Source organism: Chelonoidis abingdonii, chromosome 3, assembly GCF_003597395.2.
Source record: "Chelonoidis abingdonii isolate Lonesome George chromosome 3, CheloAbing_2.0, whole genome shotgun sequence".
Lineage (NCBI taxonomy): Eukaryota > Metazoa > Chordata > Testudines > Testudinidae > Chelonoidis > Chelonoidis abingdonii.
The window spans coordinates 18,613,452-18,636,181 of record NC_133771.1 but is presented as its reverse complement, the minus strand read 5'-3'; the positions used below and the strand labels follow the sequence as shown (position 1 = coordinate 18,636,181).

General features: G+C 44.3%; 1 protein-coding gene across 2 annotated transcripts in view; it reads left to right on the top strand.

Annotated features, from left to right (window-relative positions):
* Positions 1-22,730, top strand: part of UBXN2A (UBX domain protein 2A) — a 368,202-nt gene that overhangs the window by 96,312 nt on the left and 249,160 nt on the right. The window lies entirely within an intron of this gene.

The window sequence follows — 22,730 nt, the reverse complement described above, 5'->3', positions numbered from 1 at the left end:
GGGGGGGAGGGTGGGCTAGCACATCCCTGCAGCTCCTAGGCAGAGGGGCCAGAGGGTTCCATGTGCTGCCCCCACTCACAGTCACTGCCCCCGCAGCTCCCAGCCAATGAGTCCTGGGCCTTGCGCCACCCCCCCACCGCATCTCCTGCCAACACCAGCAGGGGTCCTGGGCTGAGCACTGCCACCTGGTCTTCCCCCCAGCACCAGAGGGGGTCCCAGGCCATGCACTGCCACCCACCTTGCCCCCAGCACCAGTGTGGGGCCCAGGCTGCCTGCTGCTCTCCACTCCTCCAGCACCAGCAGGGGTCCTGGGCCACATGCCGCCACACACCTCCCCCTCAGCACCAGCAGGGCTCCTGGGCTACTGCCCCCCCCAGCACCTGCCCGCCCCCCAGCACCTGCAGCCCTCCAGCCCAAGTTTTAGTTAGGGATATATAGTACAAATCATGGACAGGTCATGGGCCATGAATTTTTGTTTACTGCCTGTGACCTGTCCATGACTTTTACTAAAAATACCCACGACTAAAACGTAGCCTTGGACATTTTTTAACTTGACCATGGCCTGTGCAATGTATACTATATCAGCTGTGCAACTGGGTTTACAGACTTCAGTCCTATGCAGTGTGAGCTTTCTGAGTTATAAAACCGCACCTTACCTCTGCTTCTGGCAAGAAATTTTTCAGGGTTTCTAATGGAAATATAAATAGTCCTGACCTTGCATATGACAGTATTAATGAATATCATCAAAGTATGGCAGAAATCTTTGTAGATAAAACATATAACTATATTTTTATAATTTGAATAGTGCTGAGTTATTTTATCATATTAATTATCAAAGCTGTATTTTTGTTCATAACATGAATGTATTTTTCTAAGGTTTAAAGAAAAAGCACTAACAATGGATTTGGAGATGGAAGCAGGATAGGGATTTTTTGTATCTTTTCTCAAGGCTTTCCGTTTGCACTGTGAAAGAATGAATTCCTTTTTTATCTTCTAGAAATTTTTTTAAAACTAAGCACAATCATTGTCTATACCCTAAACATGTGTCAGAAAGAATCAGATCTCTGTATTATTATGTGTGCATATTAAATATTTACACTAAGTACAATTCGGATTGAGTAATAATTCTCTCTCTGCTATAGCTGAACCTTAGAGATAAGGCTGCTAACACAGTTCCATATTCAGTCCATGATGCATGCAGGTATTTCCATTTGTTTTTTCCATTCATACAAGAGCAGAATTTGAGTGCAGTTGGGCAGACACGGGGCCCCAATTTTGCAGCCATAGACCTTGATTGAGAGCTCTTTCGGGACCGTTGGGCCCATAGTTTATTTCAGAATCTAAATCCTAATCTCCTTTTGGATTTGCCTTTATGGGTTGTGAATCCATAAAGTTTAGAAATATATAAGTCTCCTTGGGAAACTTCTATTGAGGGAAGCTCATGAGTCCCTCAATGAATGACACTTGTACAGTAATTTGAAACAAATGCTCATTTTATGAAGGACAAAATAGTACAGATCAGTGATTTCCAAGCTTTTCAGGCAACAGAATCTGTTATATTACAGCTCTCACTGTGCCAGTGCATTGTTATCTGACAGGTTTAGAGGGATATTAATTGTCTAACAGTTTTTGTTTGAAGTGTAATCTTATAACCAGGTTCTCCCAACCATACTACAAACAACACCATCCCCCCGCCAATTAGAGCTGGAGTCCAATCCTGCCCCCATTGGAGCTGGTGAAAACCTGGTGTTGATTTTAATGGGAGCAGGAACAGGCTTGTCTTATTAAATTGTGCATGCTCTTACTTAGCCCGCTCCAAACCTCCGTCCTATCAGCTCCAGAATTTGGAGGGCCCCAAGCTCCACTGTGGGTTAGAGTGCATACAGCTGAATGGAAACAAGCACTAACAGTGCACTATGGCCCAGCATTAAAACAGGAAAAAGAGAGCCTAGAGAACCAGAGACAAAAGCCTGAAGCACCCATCCTTGTATGTTTATAAGTGACTGGGATAGACCAAGTGAAGTGGGTCTGTATGTGAAGCCTTGTGTAGTCTGAGGCTTTCTGGATCCAGTCTGTAGTGATTGATGCAGGTTCCCTATTGATTTTGTCCACTCCTACCCCAATACAACGTTACCCGATATAACACGAATTCGGGTATAACATGGTAAAGCAGTGCTGAGGGGGAGGGCTGCACACTCCAGCAAATCAAAGCAAGTTCGATATAATGCAATTTCACTATAACGGTAAGATTTTTTTGGCTCCCAAGGACAGCATTATATTGGGGTAGAGATGTACTTGTGAGCTGCCTCAGATAATAAACACCCCCTTAGTGGTGGAGAAATGGTGATTTAACTTTGATCAAACAACTCCTTTCAACTTTATATATATTTTTTTCTGATATTGAAAAAACATTTCTGGCTTGTTCACATTCCACCAAAGCCCATGAGGCTCTTTGCAAACATCGTGAATTCCTGAGCTTTGGTTTTCCTTGACAGTGAACCGATGCTTGTTAGCAACCCAAGCATCCCCTCGTCACGGGGTGCAGGAGGAGGAGGAGTGTTTATTTTGTTTTACAGAAAAGTCACTAAAATGTCCACTGTTGCACTGGAAACTGGGAGTTGCACTGTTGCATTACCTGTAGGAAGAATTCCCAGATGTAAGTCCCAGCTCACATTTGTGTGTCAAATGTCTTTCACTTTGGAAAACTGATGCACTCCTCGAGACAGGCAGATCAATGGAGTTCATGTAATTGTTGGCAGGATGCGAGTTTCATATATTCTGCTCCAAGATTCCAGTGCTTCATTATGAGCTTTTTGTTGTTCTTTCAAATGAGAAAAAACATGTTTCAGATACTTTGACAGCGTGCGCTATATATTTCTTATGTCTATACAGGTAATGTAGGTATATACATGTTCATAATATATAAAAGGAGAACTTTCATACTGGTTCACATATAAGTCCGTATATCATCTTGCATTGAATCCAGTGCGTAAGACACATGTTATTTGCGTCACCTGTTGCCTGTTTAGATGGCATATTAAACACATATGGCCAAGAGATGAATGAGGTAGACAAAAAGGCTATGTCTACACTTGCATGCTTCCCTGGGTATTTGTCCATGTACTCTAGCGCATGAACTCTGTACCCATACTAAATATCCTCATATGCTGAGCTGGGCACAGGCACATACTGTGCACAGGCATAACCTGTGTCCATGCTACCCCTTTTTGGTACGTGACAATAGTACTACCTTTTCAGGGGTAGTATCCCAGAGTCCTGTGTGTCACAGGAGACACAATGGGAACTACCTTGTTGCATGTTGCTGGTACTGTACATCGGCTTCATACATTTGGTGTTAGCAGGGTCTGGTCATCTCTCCCTTCTACCAAACAGCGCTGGAGATGTGAAGCAAGTGTATGATAATGTGGTTCTGCTACTGCTCACTGAACAAATGTTCGTGCGATATAGTGTCGGATCCAGGATGGAACTGGTCCAGAAAAATTTGAGATAGCGAAGATGGTTGATTCAGAGGGGGAATGAAAATCCACGGTGGTCCCAAGGAACGCGTGTGTTGAGTACTGGGTTTCCGATAGTATGTCCATGGGTGGACTGCCTAGTTCTGGTCCCAGAGAACCAACTTGGTATGGTGGAACCACAACTTGGAAACATGGGCTGATGACTAGTGGCTGCGGAACTTCAGAATGAGGAAGCAGACCTTCATCGAGTTGTGTGAGGAGTTTGCACCAACCCTCCAGCACAGACAACTCGATTTCTGAAATCCATACCAGTGGCTATTGTTCTTTGAAAGCTGGCAATACTTAACAGCTACTGGTCACTTGCAAAGCTGTTTGGAATTGTGAAGTCAACTGTTGGAGCAGTGGTTGCATAGGTTTGCCAGGTTATTGATACCGTGATCTGTCCATGCATGCTTGCCATAACCGAAATCCCTGAAATTATTGTGGGATTTCAGAGGATGGGTTTCCGTATTTTGTGGGGCCATTTACGGAACACACATCCCTATACTTTGCCCACAGAAAGGGGCCAGGGAATACGTGAATTGAAAAAGTTACTATTCACAGGTTCTCTAAGGCATAGGAAACCACAAGAGTCAGCTGATGAACATGAATGTTGGGGACACCAGAAAGGTCCATGATGCCACGGTGCTCAGGAGGTTGGAGTTGTACTGCCGGGGAGAACAAGGACTTTATTCCCCCAAAAGGGTGTGGTTATGTACAATGTTTCTGTGCTGACATTTATTTTTGGGGACCCCACATACCTGCTCTTACTGCAGCTCATGAAGCTGTACCCTGACATCGCTGACTCAAGAAAAAGGGGAAGTTAACGACAGATTTAGCAGCTCTAGAAAGCCCCCTGGTAATGCCTCTGGACCCAGTCTGGATGCCAGTGTAGCCAATACGGTTTGGATTATTTTGGCATGCCGTGCCTTGCAGAATATGTGAAGCTAAAGGAGAATACTCCCACTCTGAGTAGTCACAGGACAGATCTGTTTCTCAAAACATGTACAGGCAGCCAGATCCAACCCATGTGCACGCAGTGCAGGGAAATATGTGATGCTGTGTGTTAGTACATCATCGAACAGGAGAGATCTGGAAGAAGATTGGGGGCTGTGCCGAAGGACACTACTGTGATGTGATGGTGCCCTTGGAAAAGCTCGATAGAGCATTGCCACATACTTCTGTTGTGAGACATCTTGGTGGGTTTCAGTCTCCTGTAGCTAACATTAACATACTGATTGAAAAGCAGACAATTGGGGAGGGCCCTCAAGGTTAACACCTTTGGCTGGGGTGTTGTGCTGAGGAAAGTTTTAATGCACTTTGAGGGCATTCTTGTGCAATGTGTTTTGTTTATATGTTAACTACTGTATTTCGAGTTGTTTTATGGAGTGCTGTGATGGGGCAGCTGCCCATCGCTGGCAGAAAAGGGGTTAAAAGCAGCCCTATGGGAGCTGTGACAGAGGCAGTCAATTAGAAAGTAGCGGAGAGGCGCAGCCAATCATAGCCTGGCAGGCTCATATAAGAAGGGCTGAAGGGCAGAGTGGAGTTCAGTAGCTGACTGGAGATCCAAGTGAGAAGACCAGGCTCCTAGCAGGAGGAAGGAGTGCCAGCACCTAAGGCAGAGCAATGTTGCAAGCAGGGACCGGGGGAGCTAGAGAGAGCTCCTGGCTGACTGCTAGGCCCTGCAGGCTGAGGCCCTGAGGTAAGGGCAGAAGAGGGTGCTGGAGCTGCATATGGTGACCAGACAGCAAATGTGAAAAATCGGGACAGGGGGTAGGGGGTAATAGGAGCTCTTATATGAAAAAGGCCCAAAAATCAGGACTGTCCCTATAAAATCGGGACATCTGGTCACCCTAGAGCCACATGGGAAGCAGCCCCAGGACAATGGACTGCAGTTGCCACTGAGGGAGTGGCTGGACAGAGATTGCAGGTCCCCCGGAAGGGGGGAACACAGAGTGTGGCACAGCCGGAGGGCAGTATCAGTGAAGAGTCCTGGGAGTGGGGCAGGTCCTGGAACAAATGTGATGGCAGCAGGGCATCACCATAGGAGGGTGCCCTGGTGAGCAGTGTTAATTCCCATGACAGCTGGCAGGAGATGCCAGAGTGGTAAGTGAGCCCCGTTACAGGTTTTAACATTGTTTAAAGTAATTCTGTAAAAGTTCTGTAAAGTTTGGGGAAGAATTCCTTCCTCAACGTTTCTGACTCTGTTGCTCTCAGCACTAATAAGGTGCTATGCGCCATTTCTCTGGAGGAATGAATACTCCCATGCTTTCCAGTGGTGGCTGTTTGCTGGGGATAGGGGAGGAGGGGTAGTGAAAGCACTGCACTAATCTTCAGTGTCGACTTAGTTTAGTTTTGTTTCCCTTGTCTGTAGTGACACTTAAGTTAACTGAAACTTCTTTATGGCTTTAACAATTTATCTTCCATTTTTCATTCTGGCGCTTTGGACAGTGACAGTTATTTCACAGCTCACTTCATTGTCATGAATGCTTGCTTTATTTATTTTTAAGACATATTAGGAAATGCATTGACTGGGGGTAGAGAAAGGGGTTGTGGGAGAGAGGAAATTGATTACATTTCCTTGGCTCCAGCCTTTTAAGAAGTCAGCCATGCGCTGATAATTCTGATACCCTATCCCAAGCCTGTGGGATGTATCATGTTGATCATATTCAGAAAACAAGGCACACACACAAGTGAAGTGAACAGTAACTTTTATTTACAAACCTACATCAAACATAGAGCTAAAATGGTTTGTAACAAGTGAACAAACAAAAACAAAGGAACAAGTGAACAAACAAAAAAGTGCCTATTTCCCAGGAAATCTGAAATATTAATGTCTTGACCCAATTTCTTTTCCCTGTGCCAGAGCCCTCCATCCTTTCCATTTACTCCGTACATGACCCACCTCGGGCCTGTTGCAGGTTCTCAACCTGTCCCTCAGGCAAGGAACATTAAAAGTCAGGCCAGGGTAAAACTAGCAACCAGGCTGCGACAGAGGCAGCCAATTAGAAAGGGGCTGAGAGGAGCAGCCAATTGTAGCCTGACAGGCTCATATAAGAAGAGCTGCAGGACAGAGCAGGACTGTTAGGTTGCTGATACCATAGAGTGGGTGTGGAAGGTTGGAGGCTTGTTCTTTTAGGGAGTGGGTACAACTGGGAGTGAGAAAGGCAGGTACTAAGGAGATGGAAGTTTTGTGAAGTAGACCCACCAGTTCCCTAGTAAGGTGACACCAGCAAACTGATTTTGTGTAGGCCATTGAACAGCCATTGGATGATAACTCTGTCACTACCAACCTGGGCTGGATTTGAATCCATAATTTAGAGGCAAAAGATCGGTTAGCTCATTATCTAATCCCCTGAGCCATCATTCCCTCCCTTGCTTGATGGACCACCTCTTATTATTACTTGAGGATTCTTCTGGCTGTAGGAAGCTTTAACTTTTTTATTTGTTCTCTTTGAAATTGGGCTGTGAGAAGCCATTTATTTTATGTTGGACTCTTACCACACAAGGAGTTATTTTAGCAAGCATTTGGATTGTAAGCATTGGCCAATCTGTCTCTACCTTGGGCAGAAAATAGACTAGCCATGTTCTAAACATTGCCATAGCTTGACCAGCAACACTCACGCTATAGTCTCTAATCCTCCAAAGCCCTTCATGTTGATTCATAGAATTAAATATGTTGAGAATCAAAATAGTCAGAGAAAGTAGGTGGATGCATATGAGGATTCATCTTAAAGTATTCTATAGAATGCAGGAGCAGAAGAATCCCTGAATTGGACAGTTACGATTTTGCTCATGTAAAGGAGACACTGCTGGTTGAAGTTTGACCCAAAGTTTGGTTTAAAGGAAAATGCTTTAAAAATATCTAAAATCAGTGAAAATATTTTCAGGATTTTTTAAAAAAAAATCCACTGGAAACTAATTTTTTTTTTTATCTAAACAAACATTTCATTACTCCCATCCTCCCACAAGCTGGAGCTGGCCAATTTTTTTCAAACACAAAATGTTTTCATTTTAAAAATGGCCTTTTTCTCAATCAGAAATGTTCATGAACATTTTTTATTTTCTTGGTTTGGTATTCACCCCCCACCCATCCACTTTTTTTCCAATCAAATTTGAAAACAAAAAATTGCAGTGGGTTGTTTTTTTTTGGTTTGTTCTGTTTTTTCTCCTTTCCCCTTTTAAAGGGAGGAAAGAAAAAAAGGAGGATGGATGTGGTTGGAAAGTGAAATGAAAAATGTAAAAACTAAAAATTTTAGAATAAAAAATTATTCCTTTTTGAAAACTGCAGAAATTACTTGAAAATTTCGCCCCATTTCCTTCCCTCATATTTCAGTCAGTTCTATTTGCAATCCTATATTCAACTCTAAGTTCTATTAGCTGCTAGAGCAAGAGAACCCAGAAGTGAAACTAACTAGAGTTTTGTCCTTGTTGTTTGCACTGTTGTTATAGCCCTGTTGGTCCCAGGATATTAGAGAGCCAAGGGTGGTGGGTGAGGTAACATCCTTTATTGGACCAACTTCAGTTAATGAGAAAAGCAAGCTTTCAAGCTTCACAGAGCTCTTCTTCAGGTCTCATTTTCACTGTCCAAGCTGAGAAAAAGGCAAAGAGTAAACGTGTAAAAATAAATCAGATCAATTGTTTAAAAGCTAATTTTTAAATAGTCTAAAGTGTCTGTAATGCAGCTGACAAACTTCTTTTCAAAAAGTGATTGTTAAAGAGAGGAAGTGCCCCTTTAAAATTGTTTGTCACCCTTTGAGAGCCCGTAGCAGCACTGAGGTTTCATTGGTCACAGCACACTGCAGACAAAAATCTGGATTCAGTAGCATAATAATAGCGAGGCAGAGCAACAAAGCAGTCATTTAAATTGAATCCTTGTTTCTGGAGCCTTCATTAGTGATTCATACAACAGCCATTAGAAAGAGGCTATTATTTTCAGTCTGCCTAGAAATTACATATGAAAAATTAAAGGTGGCTGCTGGTAAAGAGCATTATTTCTCATTTCTTTTGAACATACTTTTGTATGAGGCAATAAGATTAACACTTAATCCTGAGGCCTTTCAGCAATTTGCTTTAACGTCGTTCTCTTTTTATGAGGCCAGAGGGAGAGGGATGGATGGATTTATTAGGACAGATTTAAAAAGAGTTATACATGTATCATTTGATTTGGAGGGAACATAACCATATAAAATATTTGAAGTATTTTAAATATTTGATTTAAACACCCAGGAAGAAGAGGAATTATTTAGTGAAATAAAAGTGGCCTGTCTAAACCCAGGAGCCATGGGATGAAATAGAAGGTGCGAAAATTAAGTCTACCCAGAAAAGTTACCAGATGCTAGATTTATTCAGCTGTGGAATACTCTCCCAAGGGCAGTTCTCTGTTCTCCCAGCTTCATAATGTAAGTAGAAGGCCACATTCAATTAAATTAAAAAGTGGCAAACTCAAAACCGATTCAAGGAAAGTATCCCACAGCACATAACTAAATGGTGGAACTCTTTGTACCAATATCTCATCTAGACCAAAACCTTAGCAAGATTCAAAAAGAACCTGGACATCTAGGTAGAGAATAGCCAAAGTTATGCTAATTAATACTAACACATTTTCAAAGAGATACTAACCCTTATGCTTCAGTCATTAAACCATTCTCAAATTATTAGGATTTCTGAGTTGTAATGTGGAGGATAGATTATCCCAGCTCTGCCTAATGGGAGGTTACCTGCATCTTCCTCTGAAGCATTTAGTACTGGCCACTGTCAGGAAACTGGACTAGATGGACCTCAGGTTGGGAAATTCCTGTGCATCATAAGTGATTTGACTGGCACATTGAAAACTAGACTGGAAAAAATTTGCATAAACTAACCAATAGGAACAATCCTGTATTGTGCATTTGGATTATGTGACTCAGTAGGTCATTTGCACATCTTTTGTGTTTTGAAATAATTGTGCAGGGGTTATGGGGTTTGTGAAAATAAATCACTGCAAATGAAAATCTGGATTAAGTGACATAATAAAATGAACTGAGCTGAGCAGCAAAGCAGTCTCTTGAACTGAAACTTCATTTCTAGAGCTGGCAAATGATTTGTACAACAGGCATGTGTGCTGCTGTTATTGATGGAAGCATTGCAATGAAGCAGTGGCCTCTTCTGCTACAGGGTTGTGTTCAAGTTGAACATAATTTGAATCAGAACCAGCAAAAAAGGGAACCCCGGCATCTCAGAAACTTACATTAAAGAGTGTCTGAGATCAAACCCAGCCAAATGCTTCACAGAACTGCTCATGCTGCTACTGCCAAAGGCGCCGCCTGTCTGCATTTTTGCCCCGAGACACTAGCTGTTTGCCAGTTTGTGTGGGAAAGGCAAGGGTACAGGGAAGGCTGAAAAATTATTTTTTAAAACCAAACTGCCCAACTGAGTGAAGAACTAAACCTATGGCTCCGGCACTGCACATGCAGGAACCAGTCATAAGATGGGAGATACGTGACTTTTGGGAGGTTTTAAATGCACAGTGGGATAGGCTAGGCACTGCAGCTGGGATTTCCAGAGGGGCCCAAGAGCACTAGGCATCCAGCTCCACCGTAATGATTTGGGATCCCAACTCCTTTATGCCTCTTTAAAAATCCCAGCCTTAATGTTCATTTTAGTTCCACCTTTGTCCCTGAGATGACAGGCACCTAGTCAGACACATTGCTCACAGTGACTGAAAAATCCAGCATGAGCGACTACTTTAACAAACACCAACAACAGGACAGTGTCCCCTGTCACAGCTACACTCCTCTCCCTCTGGGGCTGTTGGCTTCTAAGGAGCACCTGACACTGCTAACTTGGGGGGAGGGGGAAGTGAATGGTTAATAAAAAGTATAAACATTGCAACTGCTGCATCAGCCTTCTGCCTTTCACTCTGTCCCTGTCTGATCCAGTAACATTTCCACAAGCTTTAAAATCACTAACGTTAGGACATTGCATCATGCTTCGTGTCAATGTTCAGCAAGACTAAATTAAGATTGAATCTGAAAACAGCCAAGTCAGGGCTTTTGTCTCCAGCTTAAACTTGACCCCAGGCCTAAAAGGAAAGATGCCTCGTTCATCTCATTCAAGTTCCACATTTGCCAAAATTGCCATGTTATAATTCAGCACAAGTTGCCATTTGTGCAGAATCTTTTGCCCGGCACATTAGCCCAACATTTGAATTGGCTTTTCTCTCAAGTGTGCCTGGCCTACGTGATGGCAGTGCACGAGTTTGCACAACAACTGGCAGCAGTGTTCCTTTTTTGCAGAAACAAACTAAAGTGACTGTCAGCTGGTGTTTGCCAGTTCTTTCAGAACAGTTGGTCTCCCAGTGTTTACTGGAATCCATCACAAATGATGTACAGTGCCAGCATTCCTATTGTCAAAAGCTTGCAGCTTCCAGAATGAATTAATTACCTCTCTGCCCTTTATTCTTACTGAGACAGAGTCTTCAATGAATCACTAGCAAGAGGAGGAAATCACTCTCTTGAGTAGAGCTGGCTCTTTGCCTGTGTGCCTCCCTCCTCTACCCATCCAGCTTATGGAAAGTGGTGCTGGCTTGATTAGGAGTCCGACTGGGAGTTAAAGCTTAAGTCTTTGAAGGAGCAGGAGCTTTATCGGGACAGATAAAGGTCTGCACCCATTCCACATGTAACACGCATTGGGGCTGCTCAGTAATGGAGTATACTAAACCCTGTGGTGCCAGTAGTGTGCCATGTGTACTGCAACTCGGACACAAGCAGTGTAGGTGTTTCAGGAGCTAGACCTTGTAGGCACTAGCCCTGGTGAGTCCCAGTAACCACTCCGATACATGGCTATGTGAAAGGGTATTTTATTCGGGCTGGCAGGAAAGGGAAAGTTTGCAGACGGCCTACATATAGAGACTTATACTGTTACAGTTCATGTGAGCGCTGAAGTAAATGTTTGGGCCCTGGGACAGTCCGAACAAGAGTCAGGGCTCTTCAGGCCTAGTGCCTGGAGTGCCGTCTGTAGGCCAGTTTCCAGTCGAGCAAACAGAAAGAAGCTTGCAAGTTTCGTAAGTTTCATTTCAGTGGCCAATGTCAGGTGCCCCAGAGGGAATGAACAGAACAGGTAATCATCAAGTGATCCATCTCCTGTCACCTATTCCCAGTTTCTGGCAAACAGAAGCTAGGGACACCATCCCTGCCCATCCTGGCTAACAGCCATTGATGGACCGAGCCTCCATAAATTTATCTAGTTCTTTTTTTAACCCTGTTATAGTCTTGGCCTTCACAATATCCTCTGGCAAAGAGTTCCACAGGTTGCCTGTGAATAAATACTTCCTTTTGTTTGTTTTAAACCTGCTGCCTATTAATTTCATCGGGTGACCCCTAGTTCTTGTGTTATGAGCAGCAAATAACACTTCCTTATTTACTTCCTCCACACCTGTCATAATTTTATAGACCTCTATCATATCCCCACTTAGTTGTCTCTTTTCCAAGCTGAAAAGTCCCAGTCTTATTAACATTTCTTCATACTGAATCCATTCCATTGTTGCCCTTTTCTGAACCTTTTCCAATTCCAATATATCTTTTTTGAGATGGAGTGACCACATCTGCACACAGTATTCAAGATGTGGGCGTACCATGGAGTTATATAGAGGCAATATGATATTTTCTATCTTATTAGCTAACCCTTTCCTAATGATTCCCGACATTCTGTTTGCTTTTTGACTTCCACTGTACACTGAGTGGATCTTTCCACAATGACTCCAAGATCTCTTACCTGAGTGGTAACAACTAATTTAGACCCCATCATTTTATATGTGTAGTTGGGATTATGTTTTCTAATGTGCATTACTTTGCATTTATCAACACTGAATTTCATCTTTCATTTTGTTGCCCCGTCACCCAGTTTTGAGAGATCCCTTTGTAATTCTTTGCAGTCTGCCTGGGACTTAACTATCGTGAGTAGTTTTGTATTAACTGAGAATTGTGACACTTCACTGTTTACCCCTTTTCCCAGATCATTTATGAATATGTTGAACAGGACTGGTCTCAGTAAAGACCCCTGGGGGACACCACTATTTACCTCTCTCCATTCTGAAAAATGACCATTTATTCCTACCCTTTGTTTACTATCTTTTAACCAGTTGTCAATTTATCAATTCCAAGCCAGATTAAGTTAGTATTTCTCCTTGTGGCCGCTCTGCACTAGTTCACGGCATGGGATGCAGGTATAACAGGCCTGAGGAGGCTAAGCCTCCCCAAACAGGCTATGGCACACCTCCCTGCTGCCTTTGAAGTACTACTAAAAGGGTGCCAGGGCCGTGGCCCCACCCACACACCACCCCGAGGCCCCACTCCAGTGTCATGCTCTTCCCCCATGTCCTCTTGGGGGAGGGGGCAGAGAGACCCATGGGCCAGTCAGGTGAGAAAAAAATATTCCTTTGCTTACTGTTACCCAATGTCTACCATGTGTGGCCCCCCTTCCTGGCTCTTGCTTTTGGGGGCTCATGCTGCGCTTATTCCCCCAAGCCCTGCCCCACCTGCTGCACATGCTTCTCTGTCCTTTTCCCCTGCCCACCTGTTACACCTCTTCACCCCCTTCTCCGCACGCACAGCCCACCTGTTGCTCATGCCTCTTCATCCCCTGAGAGGTAGAGAGGCACGCGTGGAGGGAGGTGGACAGAGCGGCGGGGGGCTCCTTGTGGGAAAAATGTGGGTGGCAGGTGAGGGGGCCCTCAATGGAGGGGGAGAAGAGGCACAAGTAGTGGGCACAAGGGCCTCAGGGGAGGGGGCGAAGAGGTGTGGGTGGAGGATGGTGGCCAGTGTGGGGCTGGAGGCAGAGCGTGGCCAGGGCCTTGGAGGGGGGGGGAGGAGGCTGAGTGGGGTGGGCCTCAAGATGGAGCGGGGGGGCGTATGGTCTGGGCACTGGCAGCCCCCCCGTGCTCAGGCCTCGCCTCCTCAAATGCGGGAGTCATGTGCCAGCCATGGCTCCCAGCTAAGCCACTGCTGCTCCCCCAGTAGTCCCACCGAGACCTGCACCAGCTGGCATTCACTCCCTGTTCCACATGCGGCTGTGCATACAGTTCCCAGGGACAGGGCCACCCAGAGGATACAGGACGTGGGTCCTTCTGCTCCGGGTCTTTGGGGCACTTCAGCAGCGGGTCCTTCACTTGCTCCAGGTGTGTTTGGCGGCACTGAAAGACCTGCTGAAAACTCTTGTGGTGGCCCCTGAAAACTCTTGTGTGGGTCCCTGCGGGGTCCGGGGCCTGGGGCAAATTGACCCACTTGCCTCCTTACTCCCACCCCCCAGGCAGCCCTGCCCAGGGAATCTTTTCCATCTTCAGCTTCCCTGGAGCGCCTGACTTACCCTGCAGCCTCTGCATCCAGCTTCACGGTTGCTCCTTGCTAGCTCTGCAACTGCTGCTTTCAAAACAGCACCCAGCTACTTACTGGTGCGGGACCTTTCCCCTTTCCCTGGCCAGGAGCGGGCAGGGAGGCTGACGGGAGTTATAGTCCCTGCTTAGCAGATCCAGCACACTCATAAGGCTGGTAGAGCAGCGTATCTGGGCCCATGGAGGCAGGCTCGTGGGGGGCACTGCGATTCTCAACTTGGTAATGTGTGTGGTTTGGCCTTCCTTTAGTTAAAAAAAAAAGAGGCAGAAAAGCAGGTGACAGGAAAGGGAATAAGGGTGCCAGGTTAACAGCAGAACTATGGATGGAGAGGGAGCCAGCCCTGAGGGCACAAAGGAAGACAGGAATGGGCTTGACTGGAGGCCTGGAGCAGAGAGCCTTGTACAAGCCCATTGTGTAAAGAAGTGAGGATTTAAATTTTCTCCTCCAGTCTCATCTTTGGTTTTGTTTGTTTAAAAGAAGTTTCTTACGAAAACCACCTTTCTGTCTCTGAGGCTTAGACTTCCAAACACCCTCTTTAAAGTGCAATATAAATAAATAAATAGTTGTAATAAATAGCAGCACTGTTATTAACCCATTTCCTCCTCCTCATCCCTGTAGCAGACATATGGTGTAGCAGAAACTGCTGATCCCATCACTATGGTTAGCAATATGGTGCTCTCACACGGAGAGCCCATAAGGACATGGCACTTAGTATATGTGATGAACTATAACTCCATGGACTGTGGGTCAGGTAAGGTGGCTTAATGGCCACCTAACGTGCTGCTGTGGTGAGTGCTGAGATCTACAAGGAAGGGAGCAATTCACATGCTTTTCAGCCAGCCAAACAGCTGATGGGTACAATGTATGATCTTCTGGGGGCGCATATGGGGGAATAAAGAGAAACATTTGGGGAGTTGCCAGGGAAACAATGTTAAATATAGGATATATATCTTGGAAGCCTGTGCCTGAGCCCTGGGTATTTGCACTTGAGGCTTCATGTTGTAGTTAACTCTTCTCCAGCCAACCTGGTTGCGGTTCCTATGGGAGCCTCTCAACACTGCTCCTTAACTGAGCACAATGGGTGCTGATGACCCCTTCAAAAACGGCATATGCATCCCCAATTGACTGAAGCCACTGCTTCTTCAGAACTCCCACGCTGCCAACTGTCCACATGTTGTGAGCCACTCAAGTGAAAAAAACCAAGCCTCAGATTTAGTAATGCAGAAAGCTACTTCTAGGCAACCGCTGCAGTATCAAGATTGAGCCCTGATTCAGCGAGGTACTTTAAGTGTGTGAGTAGTCTCATTGACTTCAGTTGGACTCTCCACAGGCTTAATTATTTTGCTGAATTGGGACCTCTAGCAGGTTTTAAGGTTTGAAAAGACCACATCTTGTGCTCTGTCCAGAGTCTTATCCATTGTCAGAGCTACCGCTGGGTATTATTTCAATTTCATTTACAGAAAATATATCCTAGTGTTGGAAGAAAGTGTCCTTCGTTGAAGTGCCTGTGAGGGTAATGGCTCTGGCTGAAGGATAATTTTTAGTAAAGGATCTTTAGCTTGAATATTAATTACCCATGGCTGAAGATTATATTGGTCTATGGGCAATGCAGCAATGTCTGCACTTGAAGCTACAACATGAGTACAGTAGTTGTACAACTCTAACAGAACCCTTCTTGAAAGGTAGCTCCTAAGATTCATTTCCTTAGATAACAGATTTCCTCTTAATTTAGAATCATAGAATCATAGAATATCAGGGTTGTAAGAGACCTCAGGAGGTATCTAGTTCAACCCCCTGTTCAAAGCAGGACCAATTCCCAACTAAATCATCCCAGCCAGGGCTTTGTCAAGCCTGACCTTAAAATCCTCTAAGGAAGGAGATTCCACCACCTCCTTAGGTAACCCATTCCAGTGTTTCACAACTTTCTGAGTGAAAGCTGGCAATGCCCCTACTTATACAGCCCAAAATGCCGTTAGCCTTCTTGGCAACAAGGGCACACTGTTGTTGACTCATATCCAGCTTCTCATCGTCCACTGTAACCCCTAGGTCCTTTTCTGCAGAACTGCTTCCTAGCCCATTCGGTCCCTAGTCTGTAACAGTGAATGGGATTCTTCCGTCCTAAGTGCAGGACTCTGCACTTGTCCTTGTTGAACCTCATCAGGTTTCTTTTGGCCCAGTCCTCTAATTTGTCTAGGTCCCTCTGTATCCTATCCCTACCCTCCAGCGTATCTACCACTCCTCCCAGTTTAGTGTCATCTGCAAACTTGCTGAGAGTGCAGTCCACGCCATCCTCCAGATCATTAATGAAGATATTGAACAAAACCGGCCCCAGGACCACCCTTGGGGCACTCCACTTGAAACGGCTGCCAACTAGACATGGAGCCATTGATCACTACCCGTTGAGCCCGACGATCTAGCCAGCTTTCTATCCACCTTATAGTCCATTCATCCAGCCCATACTTCTTTAACTTGCTGGCAAGAATACTGTGGGAGACCGTATCAAAAGCTGCTAAAGTCAAGGAATAACACATCCACTGCTTTCCCCTCATCCACAGACCCAGTTATCTCCTCAAAGAAGGCAATTAGGTTAGTCAGGTATGACTTGGCCTTGGTGAATCCATGCTGACTGTTCCTGATCACTTTCGTCTCCTCTAAGTGCTTCGGAATTGATTCCTTGAGGACCTGCTCCATGATTTTTCCAAGACTGAGGTGAGGCTGACTGGCCTGTAGTTCCCTGGATCCTCCTTCTTCCCTTTTTTAAAGATGGGCACTACAGTAGCCTTTTTCCAGTCATCTGAGACCTCCCCCGTTCACCATGAGTTTTCAAAGATAATGGCCAATGGCTCTGCAATCACATCCGCCAACTCCTTTAGCACCCTTGGATGCAGCGCATCAGGCCCCATGGACTTGTGCTCGTCCAGTTTTTCTAAATAGTCCCAAACCACTTCTTTCTCCACAGAGTGCTGGTCTCCTTCTCCCCATACTGTGCTGTCCAGTGCAGCAGTTTGGGATCTGACCTTGTTTGTGAAGACAGAGGCAAAAAAATCCTTGAGTACATTAGCTTTTTCCACATCCTCTATCACTAGGATGCCTCCCTCATTCAGTAAGGCGCCCACACTTTCCTTGACTTTCTTCTTGTTGACAACATACCTGAAGAAACCCTTCTTGTTACTCTTAACATCTCTTGCTAGCTGCAACTTCAAGTGTGATTTGGCCTTCCTGATTTCACTCCTGTATGCCTGAGCAATATTTTTTTACTCCTCCCTGGTCATTTGTCCAATCTTCCACTTCTTGTAAGCTTCTTTTTTGCATTTAAGATCAGCAAGAATTTCACTGTTAAGACAAGCTGGTCGCCTGCCATATTTACTATTCTTCCTACACATCGGGATGTGTTTTTCCTGCAATCTGAATAAGGATTCTTTAAAATACAACCAGCTCTCCTGGACTCCTTTTCCCCTCATGTTATTTTCCCAGGGGATCCTGCCCATCAGCTCCTGAGCAAGGGCGGCTCTAGACATTTCACCGCCCCAAGCAGGGTGGCATGCCGTGGGAGGCGCTCTGCCGGTTGCTGGTCCCGCGGCTCCGGTGGACCTCTCGCAGGCGTGCCTGCAGAGGGTCTGCTGGTCCTGCCCTCCACCGAAGCCTGCCTGCTGCCCTCCTGGCGACCAACAGAGCGCCCCCCGTGGCATGCCACCCCAATCATGCGGTTGGCATGCTGGGGTCTGGAGCCGCCCCTGTCCCTAAGGGAGTCAAAGTCTACTTTTCTGAGGTCCTGGGTCTGTATTCTGCTGCTCTCCTTTCTTCCTTGTGTCAGGATCCTGAACTCGACCATCTCACAGTCACTGCCTCCCAGGTTCCCATCAACTTTTACTTCTCCTACTAACTCTTCTCTGTTTGTGAACAGCAGGTCAAGAAGAGCTCTGCCCCTAGTTGGTTCCTCCAGCACTTGGACCAGGAAATTGTCTCCTACACTTTCCAAAAACTTCCTGGATTGTCTGTGCACCACAGTATTGCTCTCCCAGCGATATCAGGGTGATTAGAGTCTCCCATGAGAACCAGGGCCTGCAATCTACTAACTTCTGCTAATTGCCGGAAGAAAGCCTCGTCCACCTCATCCCCCTGGTCTGGTGTTCTAGAGCAGACTCCCACCACGACATCACCCTTGTTGTTCACACTTCTAAACTTAATCCAGAGACTCTCAGGTTTTTCTGCAGTTTCATACTGGAGTTCTGAGCAGTCATACTGCTCTATTACATACAATGCAACTCCCCCACCTTTTCTGCCCTGCCTGTCCTTCCTGAACAGTTTATATCCATCCATGACAATACTCCAGTCATGTGAGTTATCGCATCAAGTCTCTGTTATTCCAATCACATCATACTTCCTTGACTGTGCCAGGACTTCCAGTTCTCTCTGCTTGTTTCCCATGCTTCTTACATTTGTGTATAGGCACTTAAGATAACTTCCTATCAGCTTTTCCAATCGTAAGGCTAGTTCCTTTCTATGGGTGAACGATGATCCATTTAACAACAGCTGTAGCTGGCTCTTTGCATTTCAGAGGAATTTTGTACTGTTCAGAAATTTTAAATCGTTATTGTTTTTTAACGGTTGTTATGGAGCCTGCAATATTGTGAGATAGAATGGATATAGGGAAGTTTGCATTATTATCTGGCTTATTAATTTGTCACTTATTTTGAAAACATTTTGGGAAACGGAATATTAACTGTGATTTGAGAGTGCAAAATTCATTTAATGCTCAGGATATCTTTTTCGAAGGCACCAGCTGAGTACACATTCTCCGAGGTCTTCATATTCAATAAGGAGTCTTCAGAAATCCTAGATAAAAGAAAATGCGATAACCTCTCACCCCATACACATAAATGGAAATAACTGGAGATTACTTTTTAATAAAATTTCAAAGAGCTTCTGGCACCTGCCATCTGTACATTTCTTGACATAAACAGGATTGTCCCCAACAGCAACAATACACCTGTCTTGAAGATTTAGTGAAATTACAGTAATCTCAATACTTATTTTCTTGTATGAACTATATGTATCACCACTTCTAGACACATGTATGACGAACATAAACCACAACTCAGTTACAGTACAGTAACTCCTCACTTAATGTTGGAGTTATGTTCCTGAAAAATGTGACTTTAAACTAAATGATGTTAAGCGAATCCAATTTCCCCATAAGCATTAATGTAAATGGGGAGGGGAGGGGCGGCTAGGTTCCAGGGAAATTTTTTTTCACCAGACAAAAGGTTATATTATATTGAAGCTTGGTTGAGGTGGAGGAGTCAAAGGGTGGGATATTTCCCGTACTGTTAAATGATGAACTAGCAATTGGCTGAGCCCTCAAAGGTTAACTCTCTCACTCTACAAGGCAACAGGAATGGAGGGAGGGGTATGTGTGTGAGAGAGATATGCACATTTCCCCTTTAAGTACAGCTGCTGCAAGCTCCCTCTGTCCTGAGCCCTGGTGTGCCCCCCACCCCGCTCTATGGAAGATGGGGTTAGTAGGGTGCAGGAGCAGGGGGGGAAGGGGACACCCTGACATTAGCCCGCTCATCCTTCTCTCCGCCCCCCCCACCCAAACAGCAAGCAGGAGTCTCCGGGAGCAGCTCCAAGGCTGAGGGCAGGAGGAGCACATGGCAGAGAGGGGGAGGGACAGCTGCAATTGCTAGCCTGCTGGGTGGCTGCAGCACAGGGAACTTAGGGGAGCAGGGGTCTGATTGATAGGGGGGCTGCTGGTCCACCCTGGTTCCAAGCCCCCACCAGTTAGCTGCAATGGGCTGCTTTTCCTGCAAGCAGTAGACAAAGCAGGCGGCTGCCAAATAACGTTATAAGGGAGCACTGCACAACTTTAAATGAGCATGTTCCCTAACTGATCAGCAATGTAACAACGAAACGTTAACCAGGACGACTTTAAGTGAGGAGTTACTGTATCAACTCCAGCTGCCTATATTGGTGGGCATATTAGAAATGCCTATGACAGAGAGGGCAAAAGGATTTTAAAAAAACAACACATATTAATGTAAATTTAAATTCAGATCCACCAACTCAAGCAAACTCCTGCTGGAATAGGATTTGAAACACACCCTTAAGTATAACCACCACAGACTGGATCAAGCCACTAGAGAAAATGAACTCCAGAGTAAGTGTGAGGCATGATGTCTCAAATAAGTTTTACATTCGTATCTATCTTGTTTTTAGAAGCTAGGGAGGGTCTAGAAGATAATTGTTTTTCAAAAGAATGTTTATGGAGGAAAATGTGTTCTTGGTTTCAATGAAATTATTTTTAAACATTTTGTTTAAATACCTGTTGGGGTAGTTTATTTGTTGCCTATTAATGCAATACTACTTTGCACTCCTTTAGCATGTCACAGCCGTTAATAAGCCTAACTAAACCCATGTGATAGGGTATTAGCCCATTTTAGTTAAACTGAAGCAGAAAAAAGTTGTGACTTATCCAAAGTGACACAGTGAATCAGTGACAGCCCTGGGAATGGATTCTGGGAGTCCTGATCAGTCCCATGCTTTAAGCCTGTGGACAGCAGTGCCTTTTGTTTTTCACATGGGCTGCAGTTCTAGGTGACGAGTTACCGGTAGATGACAAATAACTTTGAATTTTTTAGTGTAATAGCTGCAGCAGTTATTGCTATAGCTATATTTATTTCAGGTACTATTTGTATACAGTACATTGGCAGCTGTGCTATGTAAAAGCTGAAACAATTTATAAAAGATGTCAAAGAAGGAACAAGACAATGTCCTTTTTGAAATTGTCACTGTTGATATTTAAGGTCTCATGACTGCAACTCCTAACTGATAAAGTTTAAGTTTCAGTCGTTTGGACCTTTGTTACATTCAAGCTTAGCTGAGAGGAGGATTACGGATTTATATGATTTCCTGCATTCAGGACAATTAATCACTAATCCTATAAATCCAAGGATTTAATACTTTTGAGATTTCCAGTGAATTTATTCCAAATCTCTGTATACATATACAGAGCTATTCATTATTTTTTTTGCCATAATGCTCTGATTGTACTGTTAATCGCTGTAAAATGGCTGAATTGTATTGATTGTGTCTGATCTAAGTTGCTGCTCCTGCAATATGTTGCATACAGGTAGATCCCAGTGCCTGTGCAGAGCCCCATTGACTTTAGGGATCTGTCCATGCAGTGCCTAGCAGGGTGGAGGTAGTTAGATTGTAAACTCCTAAAGTGGAGGAAATGATAACTTCTTCTATATTTGAAAGCACCAAGCACACTGCTGTAACTCAGAAACAACTATGTGAATGTGACATTATTCAATGAAGTATATCGTTGATTAGTATTTCAGGTACTGATATATGTTTACCCACAGGATCAACTCCCACCGGTCATGTAAGACATGTAAATGATCTGAAACCTCCTCCCTTAGTGAGGAGGATAGTTCTTGCATTACTCAACCCTTCCTTATAACATCTCCAAGCTACTGTGATGTTTGGATCTGGCTCAGAACCTCATGGCTCAGGACCTCGTACCACTGAAAACTTTTATAAGACACTGTACCTGACTGCAGCACACTTCTAACATGCACCCAGTGTTGAGGTTATGAGTTGCTTACATCTGTTATATATTAGATGAATAATTCATCTGACTTTTTGGTTAAACAACTCTGGAGGTGTCCCAGGAATCAGTGCTCACTAGTGCATTTTGATTCCTTTTTGCACAGCAGGTGATATTCTGAAAGAGCAGTATGCTTTTTACTAAAGTATTTAATTTTATAGGTAGAAATCCTGGAACCTTGTTTACAGAGAAGCTTGCCATCCTCTAATCTAGCTGGGTTGACACATAAGATCTCTGCCTGCACACGGTTTTTATACGCAACAATAGATCAAAGCCTACAGGAACACACTCTTACATATTTTCTTTATAGTCACTTTTTAAACTGAAAATAGTGTAGTAATAGGATTGTGTTTAGACTTTAACAATATATATGCCTTGTCTATGAACACTAAAACTGATTGGTTAATGACAATGTATTTTAAATTGCTGTATTGTCTGTAAGAGAACAAAGAATCAGTCCCTATTTGAAGGAGAAAGTCTAGTAAGTTTCCTGACATTGAGCAACAAACATGACTAATTCTAAATCCTTATTAATTTAACATAACCATATAAAGGTGATGGCCATTGCTGTACCCCAACAAACCTTCCAAGGCTTATACAGAAGAGTAAAGACAGGGTAGAAGGCAAAGGACAAATTGAGAGTGCGGAAGGTGGTAATACTCTTGTAGTAGATGTTCCAAATCTTGATCACACATGATCATTGAGTTCCTTGGGTGCAGTGGGATCTGACTATATTGTGGGCTTTGCTAAGATTCTCAGGTGTGGCTTCCCCACAGTGCTGCTTAGATGGCCTGTTGGACTTTTAGGGCTTGGCTCCCCCTTGAAATGACTCAGATGACTTGCTGGGCTCAGTTCCTTTTTGGTCCAGGAGGAAAAAAACCTGGTATCTTCCAGGTCCACCTACTCATGATATCAAAATTTGAGGCTGCTATTAGTAAATGGTACAGATCTTCATAATATGATGTGCTTTGAGGAGCAGGGAAACAGTTCATAATGTTGACATTTAAAGAATCCTCATTGCACACCTAAATTAATCCCTCATTAAGATGAACATGGTAGTCCACATCTCTTAAAGGTACAATGTGGTCTTAGGTTCCCTGCTAGTTCAGGCAGGTATAGCTGTATGGGTCACATTTTCAAGATCACGTCAGCAGGCACAAGGGCTAAGAGAACAAGACGACAAATTTTTGTGCTCCCTTCAAATTTGAAAACAACTAGAAAAAGTTTCCA